The sequence below is a fragment of the Canis lupus genome, chromosome 3, assembly GCF_011100685.1.
Source record: "Canis lupus familiaris isolate Mischka breed German Shepherd chromosome 3, alternate assembly UU_Cfam_GSD_1.0, whole genome shotgun sequence".
Lineage (NCBI taxonomy): Eukaryota > Metazoa > Chordata > Mammalia > Carnivora > Canidae > Canis > Canis lupus.
Window position 1 is genome coordinate 65,700,032 of NC_049224.1, and position 18,942 is coordinate 65,718,973.

Consider the following 18,942-nt stretch of genomic DNA (forward strand, 5'->3'; position numbering starts at 1 on the left):
CAAAGACATTTAAAGGACAAAAAAAAAAAAAAAAAAAAAATTCATGGGAGGGGCCAGTGGCTACCCTAGAGGCTAGGCTTGAAGCCAGGGAATCCTTCAGTCCAGCATAGGAATAAACTCAACTGTGAACTCAAGAGGGGCCTCGAGGCAAGTGATGGAGTCTGTCCCATCGATCCTCAGTGGCTTAAAAAACCATATGGACACCAGCACATACAACAGTGAATGCAGGCCAAGCAAAGATGAAAGTGCAAGGAATAACTTAGAAACTTCATGAACACTGGTTAATTGCCTTGACAAATTAAACTCATTAGCCCAGAAGCCAATTAAGTTGGAACATTTATTAGTTAATAAAAACAGGGCCTAACAAGGACTCCCTTTGCAGACATTGGAAATTATTTGACTACATGGAAGAGACCAGAGCTAAAGGAAAAAAGTGATTCTGCTCTATGTATATTGTCATCATAAAGCCTTATTTGGTAAAAACTTAGATATACTGTCAGGATTACAAAGTAAAGCCAGGAGTGTGAAAATATGCTGCCGCTATAAGACAGTCTAAAATGTTTAGCAATAGTGTTTGTCTCAAACCCACAATATAAAAATGATGGAATAGCTCAGAGAAGTTAGATAACCAGATATGGATACCTAGGAAGTAGATGGCCACCTTAGGAAGCTGCGTTCCTCACCCCCCCCCCCCCCCCCCCCCCCCCCCCATTCACTGGTTCCTTTTCTATTGCTTGACAACCACAATGTTAATATATATAGTAATGGTCACTGATAGAGCATCAAGCATTCTTCACAGTAATCTCACTAAATCCTCATTAGAACCCTGTATTGTCACATGATTATCTTTATTTTCCAGGTGGGAGGAGAGGTGGAGAACCTCTAAAACCATATCTAAAACCATATCTCCATGGCGTCAGCAATTCCGTAGAAGAACACTGACCCTTAGTAAGCATTTGTTATGCTGCCAGGATCAGGCCAGTGACATCACAAGCATTAACCCACTTTATCCTCCTGATCCAGTAAAGCAGGTATTCCTAGTTCTGGTTCATAAAAGAAGAAAGTCAGCTAATAGGAGTCAAGGAACTTGCCAAAGGTTAAAGTGTGGGTGGGACCATTCCTCCTTTGCCTGACTTCCAAGAAATGCCTTTGTATGTTTCACCTCCTCCATAGCTGCTTCAGGAATATTGCAGGTAGGTTAATAACCATTGTCAGGAACAGAAACTGACTCTGGCAACCACCATCGTCACTACAAATAACTGTTGTGGTAGATGGATTAGAAAGAAATAAGAGGTAAAGCTTTAAAAGTACTTTCCAAAGGTTTTTTTTGTTTTGTTTTGTTTTGTTTTGTTTTTTGAGAGACAGAGAGGGAGAGAGAGAGCACAGACACACACACATGTGAGCAAGGGAGGAACAGAGGGAGAGACAAGAATCCCAAGCAAACTCTGTGCTGAGCACGAGCTGGATATGGGGTCCTTCCCACGACACTGAGATCATGGCTTGAGCTGAAATCAGGAGTCTGATGCTCAACCATAGGCCACCTAGGCTTAGGCACCCCTAGTGCTAAAGTACTAAAGTGCTAAAGTACTTTTAGTACTTTTTTTTTTTTTTAAATCAATCAGAAGATCAAAGGAGGGGAGAGATGAGATGAAAAAATGAATGAGGGCAGCCCAGGTGGCTCAGCGGTTTAGCGCCGCCTTCAGCCCAGGGCCTGATCCTGGAGACCTGGGATCAAGTCCCATGTCTGGCTCCCTGCATGGAGCCTGCTTCTCCCTCTGCCTGTGTCTCTGCCTCTCTCTCTCTCTCTCTGTGTCTCTCATTTTTCTTCTCATTTTTTTTATTATTTTTAAATAAATAAAATCTTAAAAAAAAAGAAAAAATGAATGAGCTATTGCTGAAAATAAGGAAAGAAATAATGTCTTCCATCAAGCATGCACAGATACTAGTGCACTGATAGGCATAATTCTTCAAAGAAAAATGGATTTGTTGCTCAAAAAAAGTTTGTAAAGTAATAGTGAGCTTGTACATGTATGTATGTATTCGTTCTTAATGAAGAACTCCAGATTTTTTTCTTGTTAGAGTAAAATTTAAATTTTCATGAAGACATATGCCACTCTTGGGCTTATCTGATGGTAGAAGTCCTTCTTCTCATTTTTTTATTTTCTCAGAATACTGGCTTGTATCTAGAACAGGGATAGGCAAATTTATTATTTAGGTAAGGCCTAAATAATAAATATTTTAGGCTATGTGGGCCATAAAGTCTCTGTTCCAGTTACTGAACTTTTCATATAATATGAAAATAACCATTGTATATATGTAAATTAATGGGGCATAAGTGATTATGTCCCAATAAAAATGTATTTACAAAACCAGATGGTAAACGGGTAGGATGTGGCTGGTGGGCCATGGTTTCCTGACCCCTGATATAGTAGAACATGTGTTCCCTAAACCAATTTAGATGATGTTACATTACATTATATTCACTGATTGTTTACAAAGTGCTACAGTAGACCATGGAGTTTATCTGGCTCCATCTACTGCAAGCATCAGAATCTTGAGTCCAATAGTTGAAAGTAGAATCTATGCAATAAAGGTATCTGTAAAAATATCTTGAGGGGTTCTTTAACTGAAATTTTATATACATGATAGAATTAGCTGTTACAGATAACCCCACATTCTAGAATAATAATTCCAAGTTGTACTTTTATACAAAAAACACCAAGCACATTCTGTTACTAGTTTTTTTTAAATAAATAATATGCAAAAATTAATGATGTCAAATGGCCATAAATAAATTTAACACCTATTAATAATAAAATGCTATGTATGTAAGAACTTGAAGTCTACCTTATTAGCATGAAAAAATATATTTCAAAACAGCCAATATTGTTCTAACCGATAAAAATCCCAGAAGTTTCTGCATTGAAATCAAGAATAAAACCAAGCTCCAAGCTTCTAGCACCCCAACTCTTATTTACTTGCATTCTACACGTCCTGGACAACCTAATAAGGCCTTGACCAGGTATAAGTGGTAGAAGTATAAGAAGGGATATCATTATGTGAGGATGGTATGATTTAGTACTTACAAAAATCCAAATGAATCAATTTTAATGCTTTTAGAATTAATAAGAGTTTATGAGTAAAGAGGCCAGAGAGAAGATAAATATGTAAAAACGAGTGGCATTCCTCTAAGCTAGCAATTGCTAGTCTGAAAATGTTATGAAATTTTAAATCAAAAGCAGAATGATAATTATAAAACATGAAGCAATAATTTTGACCAAGTGTATATATTTATATGTCTTTACTAAAATCTTAATATGATTTGAATAAAAATATCCTTGGTCTCCACTCAGGAACAGAAAAGGAATTGGAGCCATGCACTAACCCAATGGGGACATCCAACGAGTCTTTCTATTGGGTGTCACATCAACAGAAGAATAAGAGTCAGAAACTGGACCATCCAGGTAGTGGCCCCACTAGTGGAAGAACATTCTAGGGATGTTAACAGACATGAAATGATGTCATATCCTAAGTGTTCTGATCTTTGTCCAACATTCCTGGCACAGAGTTTCTGAAGCCCTTGTAATTTCCCAAGTGACAGAAGTGTCTGTTTTTCAGCCATATCTTAGACCGCATCTGAATTTATGCTAATGAAATGACTCGTGGTTGGCCCCGTAGATAGTTTCAGGATGGGGACTGGTCACCACAAAAACCAACCACATGATTAGAAGACTGAGACATTGAGCCGGCATGATCTCTGGAGAAGGGAAGAGGACTGGAAATTGAGTTTAATGATGTGCCAACAATTTAATCAGTCATGTCTCCATAATGGGGCTTCAGTAAAAAAGCTGGACACCAAAGCTTTTTGGAGCTTCCTGGTTGGGGAACACATCAATGTTCTGGGAGAGTGACATGTCCTGATTTCATGGGGAGGAGGTACAGAAGCCCTGCATTCAGGACTCTCTCAGTCCTTGCCCTACTTGTACTTTCCTTTGGTTATTCCTGAATTGCATCTTTTATAATGAAACTGTAATTACAAATCTCACACCATCCTGAGTTCTATAAGTCATTCTAGCAAACTGCCAAATCAGAAGGGGCCATTGGAAATCCCCAAATTGTAACCATTCGGTCAGAAGTGTGTGTGGCTCAAGGATTTCACTTGTGTCTGGTGTCTGAAATGAAGATAGTCTTTTTGGAGCCATGCCCTTTAACTTGTAGGGTATACATTAATTCTGGGTGGGAGGTGCCAAAATGGAATTGCAGTACATTAGTTGATGTCAGAATAGTTGGAAGACATCTTTCTCTGAGCAAGTAACCATGTTTATTTGCCAATTAAAAAGTTTTGCCATATGATGTCTCATAGCCTTTTATAACAGTCTGCACTATATTAAGTAAAATCCTTATAATCAGAGTATTTAGGGTTTTTTTGTTTGTTTGTTTCAGAATTTAGAATTTTGAGAAAGCTATGCCCTAAGACTCCTAGCAGAGTCTGGGCAGCACCCACAATACCCAATCCCTAATACTTCCCCAGAGATACATATGAAAATTAATACTGAGATAACAGGGACTATAAGTAGCCCTACTTTACTTCAAGTTAGTCATTGCCACCATCTGAGTTAAAGCGTTGGTTCAGAGATTTCTAGATTTCATAATTGCAGATGAGGAATCGAGGGCCTCTATATGCAGGAAGGAGATCTGACGTGCAGCCTGAACTCAACTAACCAGCGAACATGTTTTTTATCAGAAGACAGACAAAGGTGGTGAAGAAGACAAAGGTTGAATGGGCAGATCCCAGAAACTAATCTTTGGAAAATCTTTCAGTCTTGCCACATAAAATCACTAACAGAGAATTCAGTACTTATTGATGCCTAGGCAAAATAGCAGTTGTTCTGTTAGGAATATATATGATAAGGTACTGCTATAGTCCTGAAGGGGATGACATTATAAAATATGTCAGAATTACTGTATCTCTAAGACACAAGTGTGTAATAAATAATGCCTCTGTAGGCAGAATTGCAAGATGAGCCCCAAAATATATTTTAAAAAATTATAACCTGGTCCTGGTCTACAAACACCTTTCTCCAATTATTCAGTCAATCACTAACCTAGGTACTGCTGTGATGGGATTTTGCAGATGCAATGAAGCTACCAAATCAGTTGACTTTAAATATGGAGATTATCCAGGGAGAGGTGGAGGGGCTAACTTAATCACACAAGTCCTTGGAAAGCACAGATTTTTCCTCTGGCTGATCGCAGAAAAGACAGTCATAGAGGTGAACCCCAGCTAGCTTGGAAGAAAACAAACATCCATGTTGTGAAATTCCCACTGGGGCCACGTGGCAAGGACCTCTTGATGTTGATTGTGGTATCAGGCTCATGGCTCAGTCCTCTAGGTGCAAGAAAATGAGTTCTGTCAATAACCAGTGTAACAAGTGAACCTGGAAGAGGACCTTGAACCCTAGAGAGAACTGCCATCCCAGCTAACACCTCATTTCCTGCCTGGTGAGACCCTAAACAGAACCCAGTACACTCTGCCTGGATTTTGGACCTGGAGAAGTCATGAAATAATTATTTGTCTTGTTTTAAGATGTAAGTTTCTGAGAGTTTATTACACAGGGGTAGAAAGCTACCACAAGTACCAAACAGAATACACTGGCCCAGGAAGTCACCTGTTTGGCATTTTAGCAAGTATAGATCTGATGAGTTCCCCTGAGGAAGCTGGACATCCCAGGCGAAACAGCACTCAAGATTGCCATTGATGAAGCGGAGTCCTCTGAAGACACAAATATTCCAGTGACCAAAGTTCTACACATGCACACCAGTTTGTCAGAGTATCTAATACAACATTAATTTGATTGCACACAATTGTGTAGCTCAATAGAATGCTTTGAGCTACTTTTGTGTTTGACCTAATTTTATATATTCTTTAGAATTATGGTTTATATCAATTTAAAATTTATTCTAGGTGGATAGGGCAAATAACTAAAATATATTATTTTGTGGTGTTTGTGGGTTTTGTGGTATTTGTTAGTTTTTAAAAATATGTGCTTTGCACATTTTTCCCCTAGTTTTAAGTAAATATTCTTCTTTACCTAATTTTGTATAGGATATTTTGTCCCCTCAAAATATAAGCTTCAGAACCCACAAAACCGGTATCCTACCTGTGTAAGGCTAGACTCTATAATCTGTTTTCCAAAATACAGTCTGAGCAATGGTAGCCATTGTTACTCTACAGCCCATGTCCTCCCTCTCACTCCTCACTCTCTTATTCTATTTTTATGTTACCATCTTAAGTACTCAGTGAAACTAGCCATGCCCTAGCCCCATCACATGACTGACAAGTGGCCAAAACCAGTGAGGGCGGGATCCCTGGGTGGCGCAGTGGTTTGGCGCCTGCCTTTGGCCCAGGGTGTGATCCTGGAGACCCGGGATCGAATCCCATGTCGGGCTCCCGGTGCATGGAGCCTGCTTCTCCCTCTGCCTGTGTCTCTGCCTCTCTCTCTCTCTCTTTGTGTGACTATCATAAATAAATAAAAATTAAAAAAAATCTCATTAAAATAAAAAAAACAGTGAGGGCAATTTCTTCTATAAGCCACTGATTGAAGACTGCATGGTCACAAGACATCAACTTGTCCAATGAGATGTATGGGAAAGTTGTCAGGACCACTTCTGGGAAGGACCTTCCTCCTTAAAAAAGTAAGGGGCCTCTGCCCACTGTGGCTCTAGGCTGTGCAAGAATTCATGGTGTCCTGATCTGTTGCTGCAGCAGCTAGAGGGCTGACCCACTGATGATGGACCACATGGGAAAACACAAAGCTTTGGCGACATTGTGGAGATGATGAGCTAATGCAGAAAAGCCCCCTCCTGACGATGTCCTCTTGGTGAGAGGATAATTCCATACCAGTGGTTCAGGCCACCTCATTGTTAAGTGTTGTGTTGCTTGGAGCAGAAAGCCCCTGGCTGCAGTGGGGAAGCCAGAAAGGGAAACCGTGAAGCTTGAGATTTTCCAAGGCCAGACACTCCTCATATATGTGGTCGTGAACTTCCTCCTGAGACAGACTTTCCTGAATGTCAGTGGAAATACTTCATATATATTTTTTTCAAGATTAATTAATTTATTTATTTATGATAGACACAGAGAGAGAGAGAGAGAGAGAGGCAGAGACACAGGCAGAGGGAGAAGCAGGCTCCATACAGGGAGCCCAACGTGGGACTCGATCCCGGGACTCCAGGATCACGCCCTGGGCCAAGGCAGGCGCCAAACTGCTGAGCCATCCAGGGATTCCCGGGAATACTTCATATATTAAAACAAGTCCTGTCACAATGCCAAAGGGATTTTTTTTTATTTTTAGGAATTTAACAAAATGATCCCCAAATTCGTCTAGAAATGTAAACAGAAAGGACAACAATAAAAAGGATAATGAGGAAAGTTTTTATATGACCAGCCCTAAACATATTAAAACATACAAAGCCATAATAGTAATTGTGTCCCCATGCAAGTATATATGAAAGTTAATAATGGAGAGATCAGAAAAGACCCCATTACCCACTAGCAACAGAAGAAATGCAAATTCAACTAAGTTGTACTATTTCATTTAACTTTAAAACTGAAAAATATCCTAGACCAATAGTGGTGGTCACTGAGTGTATGATGGCTACTCTCATATTCTACTGGGGAGAATATAAATTGGAAGAACTTTTCTAGAAAACTATTTGGAAATTTGTAGTAAGAGCTTTAAGTAAATCTGTAAACTTTGATACAATTGTCCCACTTTTGACAATATATCCTAAGGAAATAATTCTAAATATGGATAATGCTTTATGCAGGCAGATGTTTATTACAGTAATAATGAAAAATGGAGATAAATTAGATTTGCAACAGGCAGGGGGAATTTAAGTCAATTATGGCACATACACTCTCTTGTGCAGGTATTAAAAATGATGGTTATGAAGACTAAACTAAAAATGAAAAATGTCTATAATTTAATAGAAAACATGGTATAAAGTTATACAATGTAATTACATCTTGAAAAACAACAATTGTATGTGTAGGAACATACTGAAAATAAATGAAACAAAATGTGAATAATAGTTGGGTTTGAACAGTGAGATTATCAAGTTTTTTTCTTTTTTAACTTTCTAAATTTCTATAAAATGATACTTTTATAATGAATAATTTTAAAAATCAGAGTAATTTTCTTAAAAAATGCCAAAGATGTTGTATTTAATAATAGTTCTCCAGGAAAATAGAATCAATAGGATGTATGCATGTGTATGTGTGTGTGTGTGTGTGTGTGTGTGTGTGTGTGTGTATGAGAGAGAGAGAGAGAGAGAGAGAGAGATTTATTAAGGGACTGCCTCATGTGATTATAGAGGACGAGATGTCACATGATCTGCCACATGTAAAATAGAGACCCAGGAGAGCTGGCAGTGTAGTTCTAGTCCACGTTGGAAGGCCTGAGAGTGATCCCTGGGTGGCGCAGTGGTTTAGCGCCTGCCTTTGGCCCAGGGCGCGATCCTGGAGACCCGGGATCGAATCCCACATCAGGCTCCCGGTGCATGGAGCCTGCTTCTCCCTCTGCCTATGTCTCTGCCTCTCTCTCTCTCTGTGTGTGTGACTATCATAAAAAAAAAAAAAAAGAAAAAAAAAGAATGGAAGGCCTGAGAACCAGGAAAGCAGATGACATGAATTCTTGTCAGAGTGCAGAAGACCAATGTCCTTGAAAACAATCAGGCACAGAGAGTGAATTCTCTCCCTTTACTCCATCTTTTGTTTTATTCAGGCATCCAAAGGGTGGGCTGAGGTCCACCCACACTGGGGAGGACAATCTACTGGACTCAGTCTACTGATTGAAATGTTAATCTCATCCAGAAATACTCTCACAGACATACCCAGAATAATGCTTGCACAAATATGTGAACATGCGATGGCCCAGTCAAATTGACACATAAAATCAATCATCACTGATACTAAGTCTTTGACCACAGTAGTATTATAATAATCACTTCACTCATTCAGTATATATATATATATATATATATATATATATATATATCTGTCTCTATCTACATATGTGTGTGTGTGCATGTGTGATCTTAATATATGCCAGGCACAGTTGTAAACCATAGAGAAAACAGCAAGACAAGATCTATTCCCTTACAGTGCTTATGTTCTAGAGGGTGAAACAGATTATAACTAGAAAACAAAGAAAAGGAAGGAAGGAAGGAAGGAAGGAAGGAAGGAAGGAAGGAAGGAAGGAAGGAAGGAGGAAGGAAGGACTGAAGAAGAAGCCGAATAAGAGAAAAGAAGCCAACCTACACATGAATAGACGAACGTCCGACGCCTCCGCCGCCTCCGAACCTCCACACATCACACCGCCGCCGCCACCCCCCCGACCCGCCCTAACGCCCGACACGACATCCGCCCGACCGCACGCCTCCCGCCGCAGCCCCCCGCCCTCCTCCCCAGCCCCGCCAGCCGAACCCGAAAGATAGATTAGAACTTTAGACAATGAAACATACTATGATGAAAAATAAAGGAGAGTAAGTGGCTAGGTGAGGATGCTATTTTCAATAGTGTTGTTGGGAAAAATCCCTTTGAAGAGATACAATTTGAGCACATACCTGAATGAAGTCAAGGAGCAAGACCTTGACAAAGGGTGCCAGGTGGAAGGGGCATTGCATGGAGGTCCTGAGGAGGACACACTCATCAAGGTAGCTGGAGCTGAGTGCAGGGGTGGTGATAAAGAAGGCAGTTGTGGGGTAGGCAGGAAAGAGATTGTATATAGCCTTAAGGACACGAGGAATGGTTTAGAATTTACTCCAAGCTAGCTGGGGGCCAGGGAATGTAGTTAGCTGGAAAGTGACTTGACCTGATTTATATTCAAAATGCTGGCTGGAAAGTTGACCCTTGACTATAGGACAAGCAAGGGTAGAAGCAGGGAGAAAAGAGGTTGTTGCATTCGTCTAAAGTCTAAGTGAAAGGTGTTCCCCATCACTGAAAGGGGATGCCAGGGAACCCTCAGTATGAACTCAGGATGGGAAATGGATGAAGGTCAAAGGAACTCTGGAGAAATGGGCAGAACTTCCAGAAGAGTCTGGTCTCCATGCTGGGGCCACAGTGATTACAAAGGGCCATTCACTGTCCAAGGGTAGTACAGTTAGCTCTACTTGTTATGCTCCCGCCATGGGGTGGTTGTGGAGGATACCCTGCAGAGATAGAGGATCTCTCTCAATCGATTTCCATTGTGGGAAGTGGGTCCTGCCTTCTACCAAGGCTACACCCAGTGGGGGATTGCTTAAAATGGCAATTTGGCATTTGTAGAGTGGAAGGATTATTTTGAGGGGAGAGAGGTGTTGTGTGCTGTGACAGGCAAAGAATGGCACATTCACACTCCTAACCAAGTAAACACATCTATGTACCACACATCGTTCTGGGCAAGTTCTCCCTGATATGCAGTATACTGAATGAACACAACCAGTTCTCCAGAAGTGTTTGTTGAATACATTCATTTGCTTCTCCCTTAAATCCTGGAAGCATTATGAGGTATATTTAAAATATTTGGAAACTGTCCTTCTGAAAGAGTAAGGGATTCACTGAGGCCCCTCAGTTCATAAAACAGTGATTCAAGGTCTGAAAGGCTTGAGTCCAAATCTCAAATCTGACACTTGCCAGCTTTGTAAACGTAGGAACGTTATTCCACCTCTCTGTGTCTCAGTTTACATATCTGTGGGATGGAGTTAATATTAGCACCTACCTCACAGAGGTGGTATGAGGATTATATTAGATGATGAGCTGAGCTGATGTTGTCCTTATTAAAGCTGGAATTCTTTCCCAGGCTTTCTGGCTCCAAGTAAATGTACTGTTCTTGGTACTTATCTGACTTGTTATAAAATTATGCCAGTACACAAAATCAAATCAACACAGTCATCTGACATTTAATAGGAGCCAATTTCTCACAACTACCTTGCACATAAAAGAGTCTGCTCATAAGCAAGATCAGTAAGGAGCTGCTCTTTCTTTTCCAAAGGATCTTTGTTTGGTAGAAGCATCCTGGTATGCAGGGAACAGCCTTGCTGGGTGAAAGAACACACCATCACTGTTTCTCCTGCATGGGCTGGTCCTTCTGCTTCTTCCAAGTCCAGTTTCCCTGAGGGTGTCATATGTCTCCCCAGATGGACCATTAATGCCTTGGGAACAATGTGCCAAATATTGAACAAAGGCTCCGTTTAGGTCCTGCCACTGGAGAGCTGAAACCAAGGGTCACATTCCGTTTTGGGTTTCTCCATGTTGCATCTCTGTTCACTTTAGCACATATTTTCAGAGAATACAGACTACAAACCTCTCCCCACCCCACCCCCTGACACACAACCACAGCTCTGTTTTGAAACTTCTCTTCCTTTACCATTGGATGGTGGACCTTCCTCCTGGTTGAGGAAAACTCTTTGTTAGTGGTGCCTATTTGGAAACACATCCCTTCCAAAAAACTTGAGTGTGTCTCAGTAAGCACTTCTCATATCACCCCATGGAGGCATGGAGGAAGGCTGTTTCCATTTTATTACTGGAAACTTATGCCCTGTCTTAGAATTAGAGGAGTCATTAAAGATCATCTTGTGGATCTCTTTTCTGATGAATTGGTGCTGACAGTATCACTGCCAGGTGGTGACTGCTCTGTCTTCATTCTACTCTGTAAGCAATTCTGCTACAATTTCATACAAACTCATGTTGATTGAAAGCTCTTCCTACATGAACAAGGCAGATGTATCATTTCCTTGTAGTAGTTTTTATATTTCACTGAATTAAGAGTATTTGCATGACAAAAGCATATTATGTTGACAAAATTTTACTTGGTCCTAAGAGAGGAACTAATAAACTTTTGGGGAGTATTCTTTTGTTTTCCATTTGCCCCTCCAGGCTCACTCTTAACTCTCTTCTTCCCTGCTCTGTGACTGAAGAGGCTAACTTTTACAGACTGCATCAGGGGACAACCTTGCCCTCTGCCTTACTATTGGTTTCAGAGAGGTCAGGGCATGTGTTATCCCAAATTCCCCTAAAAAGAGAGTCCAAAAATAGGGTTCGTGTGCAAGTGGTTTATTTTAGACATGATAACAGAGAGCAGGGATAACAGAAGAAGGAGAAAATCAAGTAGGAAGCAAAGTCAATATAAATACCTCAGGGCTGGCTACTGTGGTGAACAACTCATGTTAATCCTACTGGCTTAGTGGTTGTGAGAAGAAAACAATATGCCTCAGCATTTTCCATTGGAGGGTGCAAGGAAGAAGCAATTAACTGTTGTCTCTAGTCTCCATTCCCTGAGGTTGCCCCATGGCTATTCATCACTTCCACATTTATGGTTTCTTATGGATGAATGCTGAGTGGCTGTCATAAGCATTAGAGAAGACTTGGGGCAAAAAATGAGGGAAGGTCAGCATGTACATGAGCTCAGGCACTGCCGGCCTGAAGCTGCTCAAAACCTGCATGGAATTGTTCACCAGAGCAATGGCTGGGGTTAGAGGTGAGGGCTGGGTTAGAGTGTGGGAGGTAGTGTACCAGAGGTCTCATATACTGTGGTTGTATTCCTCCATGCTTGTTTTTTTCACTCTAAGATTATAGCCCCTGTCACATGGTACACAAGAATGGGATCTGAGCTAATAACTCCATCTCTGAAAGCTCCATCAAGTAGGAGATCTGAGGTACCAATATAAAACTTGGTTTTGACTGGGGAATCCAATACTTTGCAAAATCACAAGACCCAGAAGACTGGACATCATAAGTGGGAGAAAAATCATAAGGAACGTCTACTCAAGATCAATCTGAAAACAAAAATTACAAAAGTATGTGATTAAAACAATCATCAAGAAAGATTACCTACAAGTTCAATGAACAGACAAATTTATTACTGAGAAATTTTAACTATTTGAGTCATCTTCTAATAAGGAGTTTAATGATCCATATTAAATCCTCAAAACAATAAAGGAAGAAATCATATTCATGAAGAAAACCCCCAAGAAGTTATGAAATAAAACAGGTAGGTATGAACCAAGAACAGAAGGATTTTGAGGGGGAGATGTCTTTTCTAAACAAACTTTTTTTTTTTAAAGGAAGAGCTCTAGATTTCCATAGAATGATTGCAAATATAGTTTTCCTTCTCCCCCCGTGCCCAATTTCCTTTATTATTAATATATTACATTAATACGGGGTACACTTATCACAATTAATAAACCACACATCATCATTAAGCAAAGTTTATACTTACTCAGATTTCCTTGGTTTTTCTCTAATGTCCTTTTTCTGTTCCAGAATCCCATCCAGGATAACACATTGTATGTATTAGTTCTGTCTCCTTGGTCTCCTCTGGTAGGCAGCTCAGTGAGACTGGAGGCTGTCTCAGAGAATATTAAAAATGCAGAAGAACAACAGAATGGAAATGGTGGTTCTTGGGCACTTAAATGGTACAGCTGGAAATTGAGCTCTGAATTAGGTGGGTGCAGAAGGAGATGTTACCTGTTGCAAGCCAAGAGCCAAGAATCATGCAAGGGAGTCTCAGTTGTTGATGCTTGTTTTCAATATCCTTAAAATAGAGCTAGTAGAATTCAGCAATATAAAAAAGGAATTAGGGATCCCTGGGTGGCTCAGGGGTGTAGCACCTGCCTTCAGCCTAGGGCGTGATCCTGGAGTCCCGGGATCCAGTCCCATGTTGGGCTCCTTGCGTGGAGCCTGCTTCTCCCTCTGCCTGTGTCTCTGCCTCTCTCTTTCTGTCTCTCATGAATAAATAAATAAAATCTTAAAAAAAAAAAAAGGAATCATACATCATGACTAAGTGGGATTCCTTCCAGGGATGCAAGTTTGGTTCAGTATTGAAAAATCAGTCAGTATAATACCTCATTAAAACAGAGTAAAGAAAATCACACGATCATGTAAAGTGTTGCAGAAAAGGCATTTGACAAAATTCAACAGCTTTTAGTGATAAAAACTCTCAGAAAAATAGGAAAAGAGAAAACTTGCCCAACTTCAAAAAAAGAGCACCTAGAAAAATACCTAACATTTTATTTAATCATGAAAGACTGAATAGTTTTCCTTTAAGACCAGTAGCAGGTAAAGTATGCCCCCTCTCACCTCTCTTGTATGACATAATGCTGAAAGTTCCAACCAGTGCAAAAAGGCAAGAAAAGGAAACAAAAGGTATACATATCAAAAAGGAAGAAATAAAATTGTCCCTAGTTGCAGATGACAGTTGTCTGTGTAGAAAATCCCATGTATGGTACAAAAAAACCTGGAACCAATAGGCGAGTTCAACAAGGTCAGAGGATACCCAATAAATGCACAAAGATCATTTTTATTTCTATATACTAACAATTGACACATCAACACCAAGATTAACACCAATTCCAGGAGTGTCTGAATGGCTCAATCAGTTAAACCTCCAATCTTGATTTCTAATCAGGTCATGATCTCAGTGTTGTGAGATCAAGTCCTGTGTTGGGCTCTGTGCTGGGCATGGAGCCTGCTTAAGAGTTTCTCTCTCCCTCTTCCTCTGCCCCACTTGCTTCTCCCCACCCCTTGCCTTTTTAAAAAAGTACAATTTAATTTACAATTACTCATTAAAAAAAGATAAATATTTATCTGATAAAACCCATGTAGGATTTGTATCCTGAAAACTACCAGATGTCTTTGAAAGAAACCAAAGAAGAGATAAATGGAGAGGCATACTGTGTTTATGGAGTACAAGACTCAACATAGTAAAATGTCAGTTCTCTCAGATTTATATACATGTATAACGACTTCTCTCAAAGTCCCAGCAAAACATTTTGTAGATATAAAAATCATTCTAAAATTTATATGAAAAAGTAAAGGAACTAGAATCACAAACAATTTTGAAAAAGAAGAATAAAGTAAGGGGAATCTGTCTATCTTGTTTCAAGACTTATCACGCAGCTATAGTAAACAAAACAAAAAAAAAATAAAAAATAAAAAAAAAACAAAAAACAATGTGGTATCAACAGATGGAAAGACACACAGATCAGTGGAACAAGACAGAGAACCCAGAAATAGACCCACACAAATAGGCCCAACTGATTTTTTTGACAAAGATGTAAAATCAATTAAGTGGAGGAAGGATAGCTTATTAATAAATGGTGCTAGAGCAAGTAGACATCTACAGGCTAAATAAATAAATAAATAAATAAATAAATAAATAAATAAACCTAGCTGTCAGCCTCCTATCTCATACAAAAATTGACTAAAAATAGATTACAGACTTAAATGTCAAATATAAAACTATAAAACTTTCAGAATAAAAATATAGGGGAAAAATCTCTGGAATCTATGACTTGACACAGAGTTTTTAGACACAGTCTATAAAAGAAAAAAAATTATAAATTTGACTTCATGAAAATTAAAACCTTTCACTCTGTGAAAGAAACTGCTAAGAGTATGAAAAGACAAACCACAGAGTGGGAGAAAATATTTGCAAACCACATTGCTTGTAAAGAACTAGTATGCGGAATATATAAACAACTCTCAAAACTCAACAGTAGAAACATAAACTATACAATTAGAAAATGGGTAAATGGCATGAAGAGACATTTCGTGAAAGAGGATACACGATGGCAAATAAGAACATGAAAATATGTTCAACATTATTGGTCATTAAGGAAGTGCAAATTAAAACCACAATGACATATTTTTGCACACCTATCAAAATGACTAAAATAAAAAAATAGTTATAATGCCAAATTCTGGTGAAGATGGAGTGTACCTGGATCATTTATATATTGCTAGTGGGAATGTAAAATGATATAACTGCTCTGGGAAACAATTTGGCAGTTAAAAAACAAAATGAAACAAAAAAAACAAACAAACATGGAACTATCATATAACCCAACAATTATACTCTTGGGCTTTTATCCCAGAGAAAGGAAGACTTACTTTCATCCAAAACCCTTAACACAAATCTTGATAACATCTTTATTTGTAACAGACAAAAACTAAAGCAACCCATATATATCCTTTAGTGGGTGAATGTTTAAACAAACTACAGTATATCCATATTATGTAATACTACTCAGCAATAAAAAGGAACATACTATTAATACATGCAACAACTTGGATGTATCTTCAGAGGATTATGTTGAGTGAATAAAGCCAATCCCCAAAAGTTACACACTATATGATTCTGTTTATATAACATTCTTGGAATGACACAATTACAGAAATGGAGAAGAGATTAGTGGTTACCAGGGCTTAAGCAGGAGACAGAGGCAGAAGGGAAGTGATTTGAACTATAAAGGACAGGGCAAAGAATCTTTGTGGTGATGGAAATGTTCTGTATCTTGACTGTATCAATGTCAGTATCCTGGTTGTGATATTATGCTCTAGTTTTTCAAGATGTTGCCATTGGTGGAAACTGGGTACCAGGGCTTTCTCAACTGCATATATGTATATAATTATCTCAAAATAAAACGTAACTTAGAAATAAATAAAAATGGAGCTGAAAGTGTTTCTGCCTGCGTAGCAGTCTAGCTAATGTTTTTTTTTTTTTTTTTCCCATCCGATTTGCAGTGTATAATTCTACTCCTGTTTATATTCCAGTTTCCGCAGCCTAGGAGATATTATATAGGAAGCAACACAACTTATGTTATGGTGAAATAATTTTCCTATTTACAAATGTGGGTGATCAAACTCGAATCTAACTCAAATGTGAGTGTTCAGTAATTGAATGCATGAGAAAGTACCAATCAGTGTCTGGCACAAAAGAAGTTTCATTATCATTTGTTGACTTAATGTATTCACAGAGAGTTGAAGGAAGCTACTATCAACCATTAAGATCTTCTAATGAATTCGTTTACTATGTTAGCCCCTTTGCAAAATGAGCTCTAGCATTTTGTAGTTGTGTGATATGGTATGAGTTACCTAAACTCCATTTTTTGGTCTTCTCATCCACAAACGGGTTTTTAAATAATGAATATAAAGTGCTTAGCTTAGTACCTTTTACAGAGTAAGCATTTCAGTAAGTGCAAACTGTTCATTAATATCATCATCATTATCATGTTACCAGGAAACCCCAGGAAGGGTACATCCAGAAGAAAGGTGGAAGAAGGAGAAGAAGGTGAGGTAAGGGCACCAGTGGGGTGTGTGGCATGAGCCTTGGACAGAAATGAGGTTGGGAAGTGGGAGAAAGCCACAGCAAGGACTGGGATGGGAAGATAAAGGGCTAGACGATGTTGGTGTGAAACTTTATTGCCTTCTTATTACTATTCAGCACAGACTGATTTTGTATTCAAACGCAGCATTTGAATAGCGTTCCCTTCTCTTCTGCAGCTTTTTTTTTTTTTGTATATTTTTTCTTCTGCAGCTAATTTGAAGAGAAAATTGCCTGTTGTGAATTTCCTTTGTTTAATGAAATCCATTTACCAAATATTGAATACCTACTATGTGCCTGGCCTACTTCTGGGTTTTTCATCCCACTGTCATGTAATTTGGAACTTTTGGAGATTTCCATTTCAATTTCCACCCTCAGCAAAGGGTTTCATTTGTGATGAGGGATCTGAAGACTAATCTGATGAAACGAAGCTAGGATAATCAGTGTGGCTTTGAACAGATGCTTAAAATCCCTAAAACACCAGCTTTCTCATCTGTAAAGTGGGTGAAAGTACTATTTTCCCCAGGAGGTTAATGTGGGGGTAACTCAGCTAATCCTGTGAAGTTACCATGATTTTGCATACATATAATACCCCTAATAAGTGTTGCTCTTACTAGAACTTACTAGAATTGACTGGACCTATGCCTTACCCCCAGTCCTGCACACATGCCCGTGACCACTCAACATCTTCCTCTTGCTATTCTTTGTCTAGTTTTAAGATCAGAATTCAGATATCATTTCTATACCATCTGTGTTTCATGGTCTTGTGCAATCTATTTTACGTCTCTGGGGCTGTTTCCTCATCTTATGGGGAGTATTATTACAGTGTAGCAATTAGAAGCATGGCCCCTGGAGTCAGGCAGATCTGCATTCAAAACCCCACACCCATCATTTATTAGCTGTGTGACCTTGAATAGGTAACTTAGTCTCTCTGTGCCTCAGTATTATCATATGCAGAGTGAGAATAATACTAGTATTTCTCTAATCCACTTATTACGGGAACATGGAACATGCCACGCAGTGCATGTAAAGCCTTGTGCATAAGCACTCAAAAATCTCCTTTCTCCTCCTCCTCCTTTGGTTCAGTGACTGGCATTCCACTAAAGGTAGCTATTATGATTACATTCCTTGTTCCCCAAAGCAATATACTTATAAGTGATACATGAATATGAAAAATCTCTGATTCTGGAGAAGAAATGATTTCTGCTGCATTTCCAGGCTATGTGAGGTCTGTTTTCCCGCACCTACTTGGAGAGCTTAGAAGAGAACAACAAATCTCTAGTATTTATTTCAGTATCTCCAGAGCATTTACCATGGTGTCCAGGAAGGCATAAAATGGGATCTATTGGAGAAAGTGCGGAGAGAAGAGCTATAAACAAAAGAGATAACTCTATAGCATCCTGAATTGCTTCAGGTGTGCCCCATTCCCCTCTCAGGAACACTTGCCTAAACAAATTCCAAGAAGGATTAGCGTTATTCAAGAACAAGTTTCCCTGAAGGGTTTTTTACCTTAGAGAGCTTTATGGTCTGAGCCGGAGAATGCCAACATACACACCACCTCTCATGACAGATATTGTGCAAAGTGGTATTTGCTGATTTGTGGGAGGGTCATATCTAGCAATCGATGCCGCAATCTCATGACATGAAATCTTGAGGCCAGTTGGAAATAAGAAACAAGTCACATTGTCTTCCGCCCATTTCCTGACTAGCATTGGGGAAATACAAATCAAAAGCATAGTCAGATATTACCTGACACCAGTGAGAATGGCTAAAATGAACAACTCAAGAAACAACAGATGTT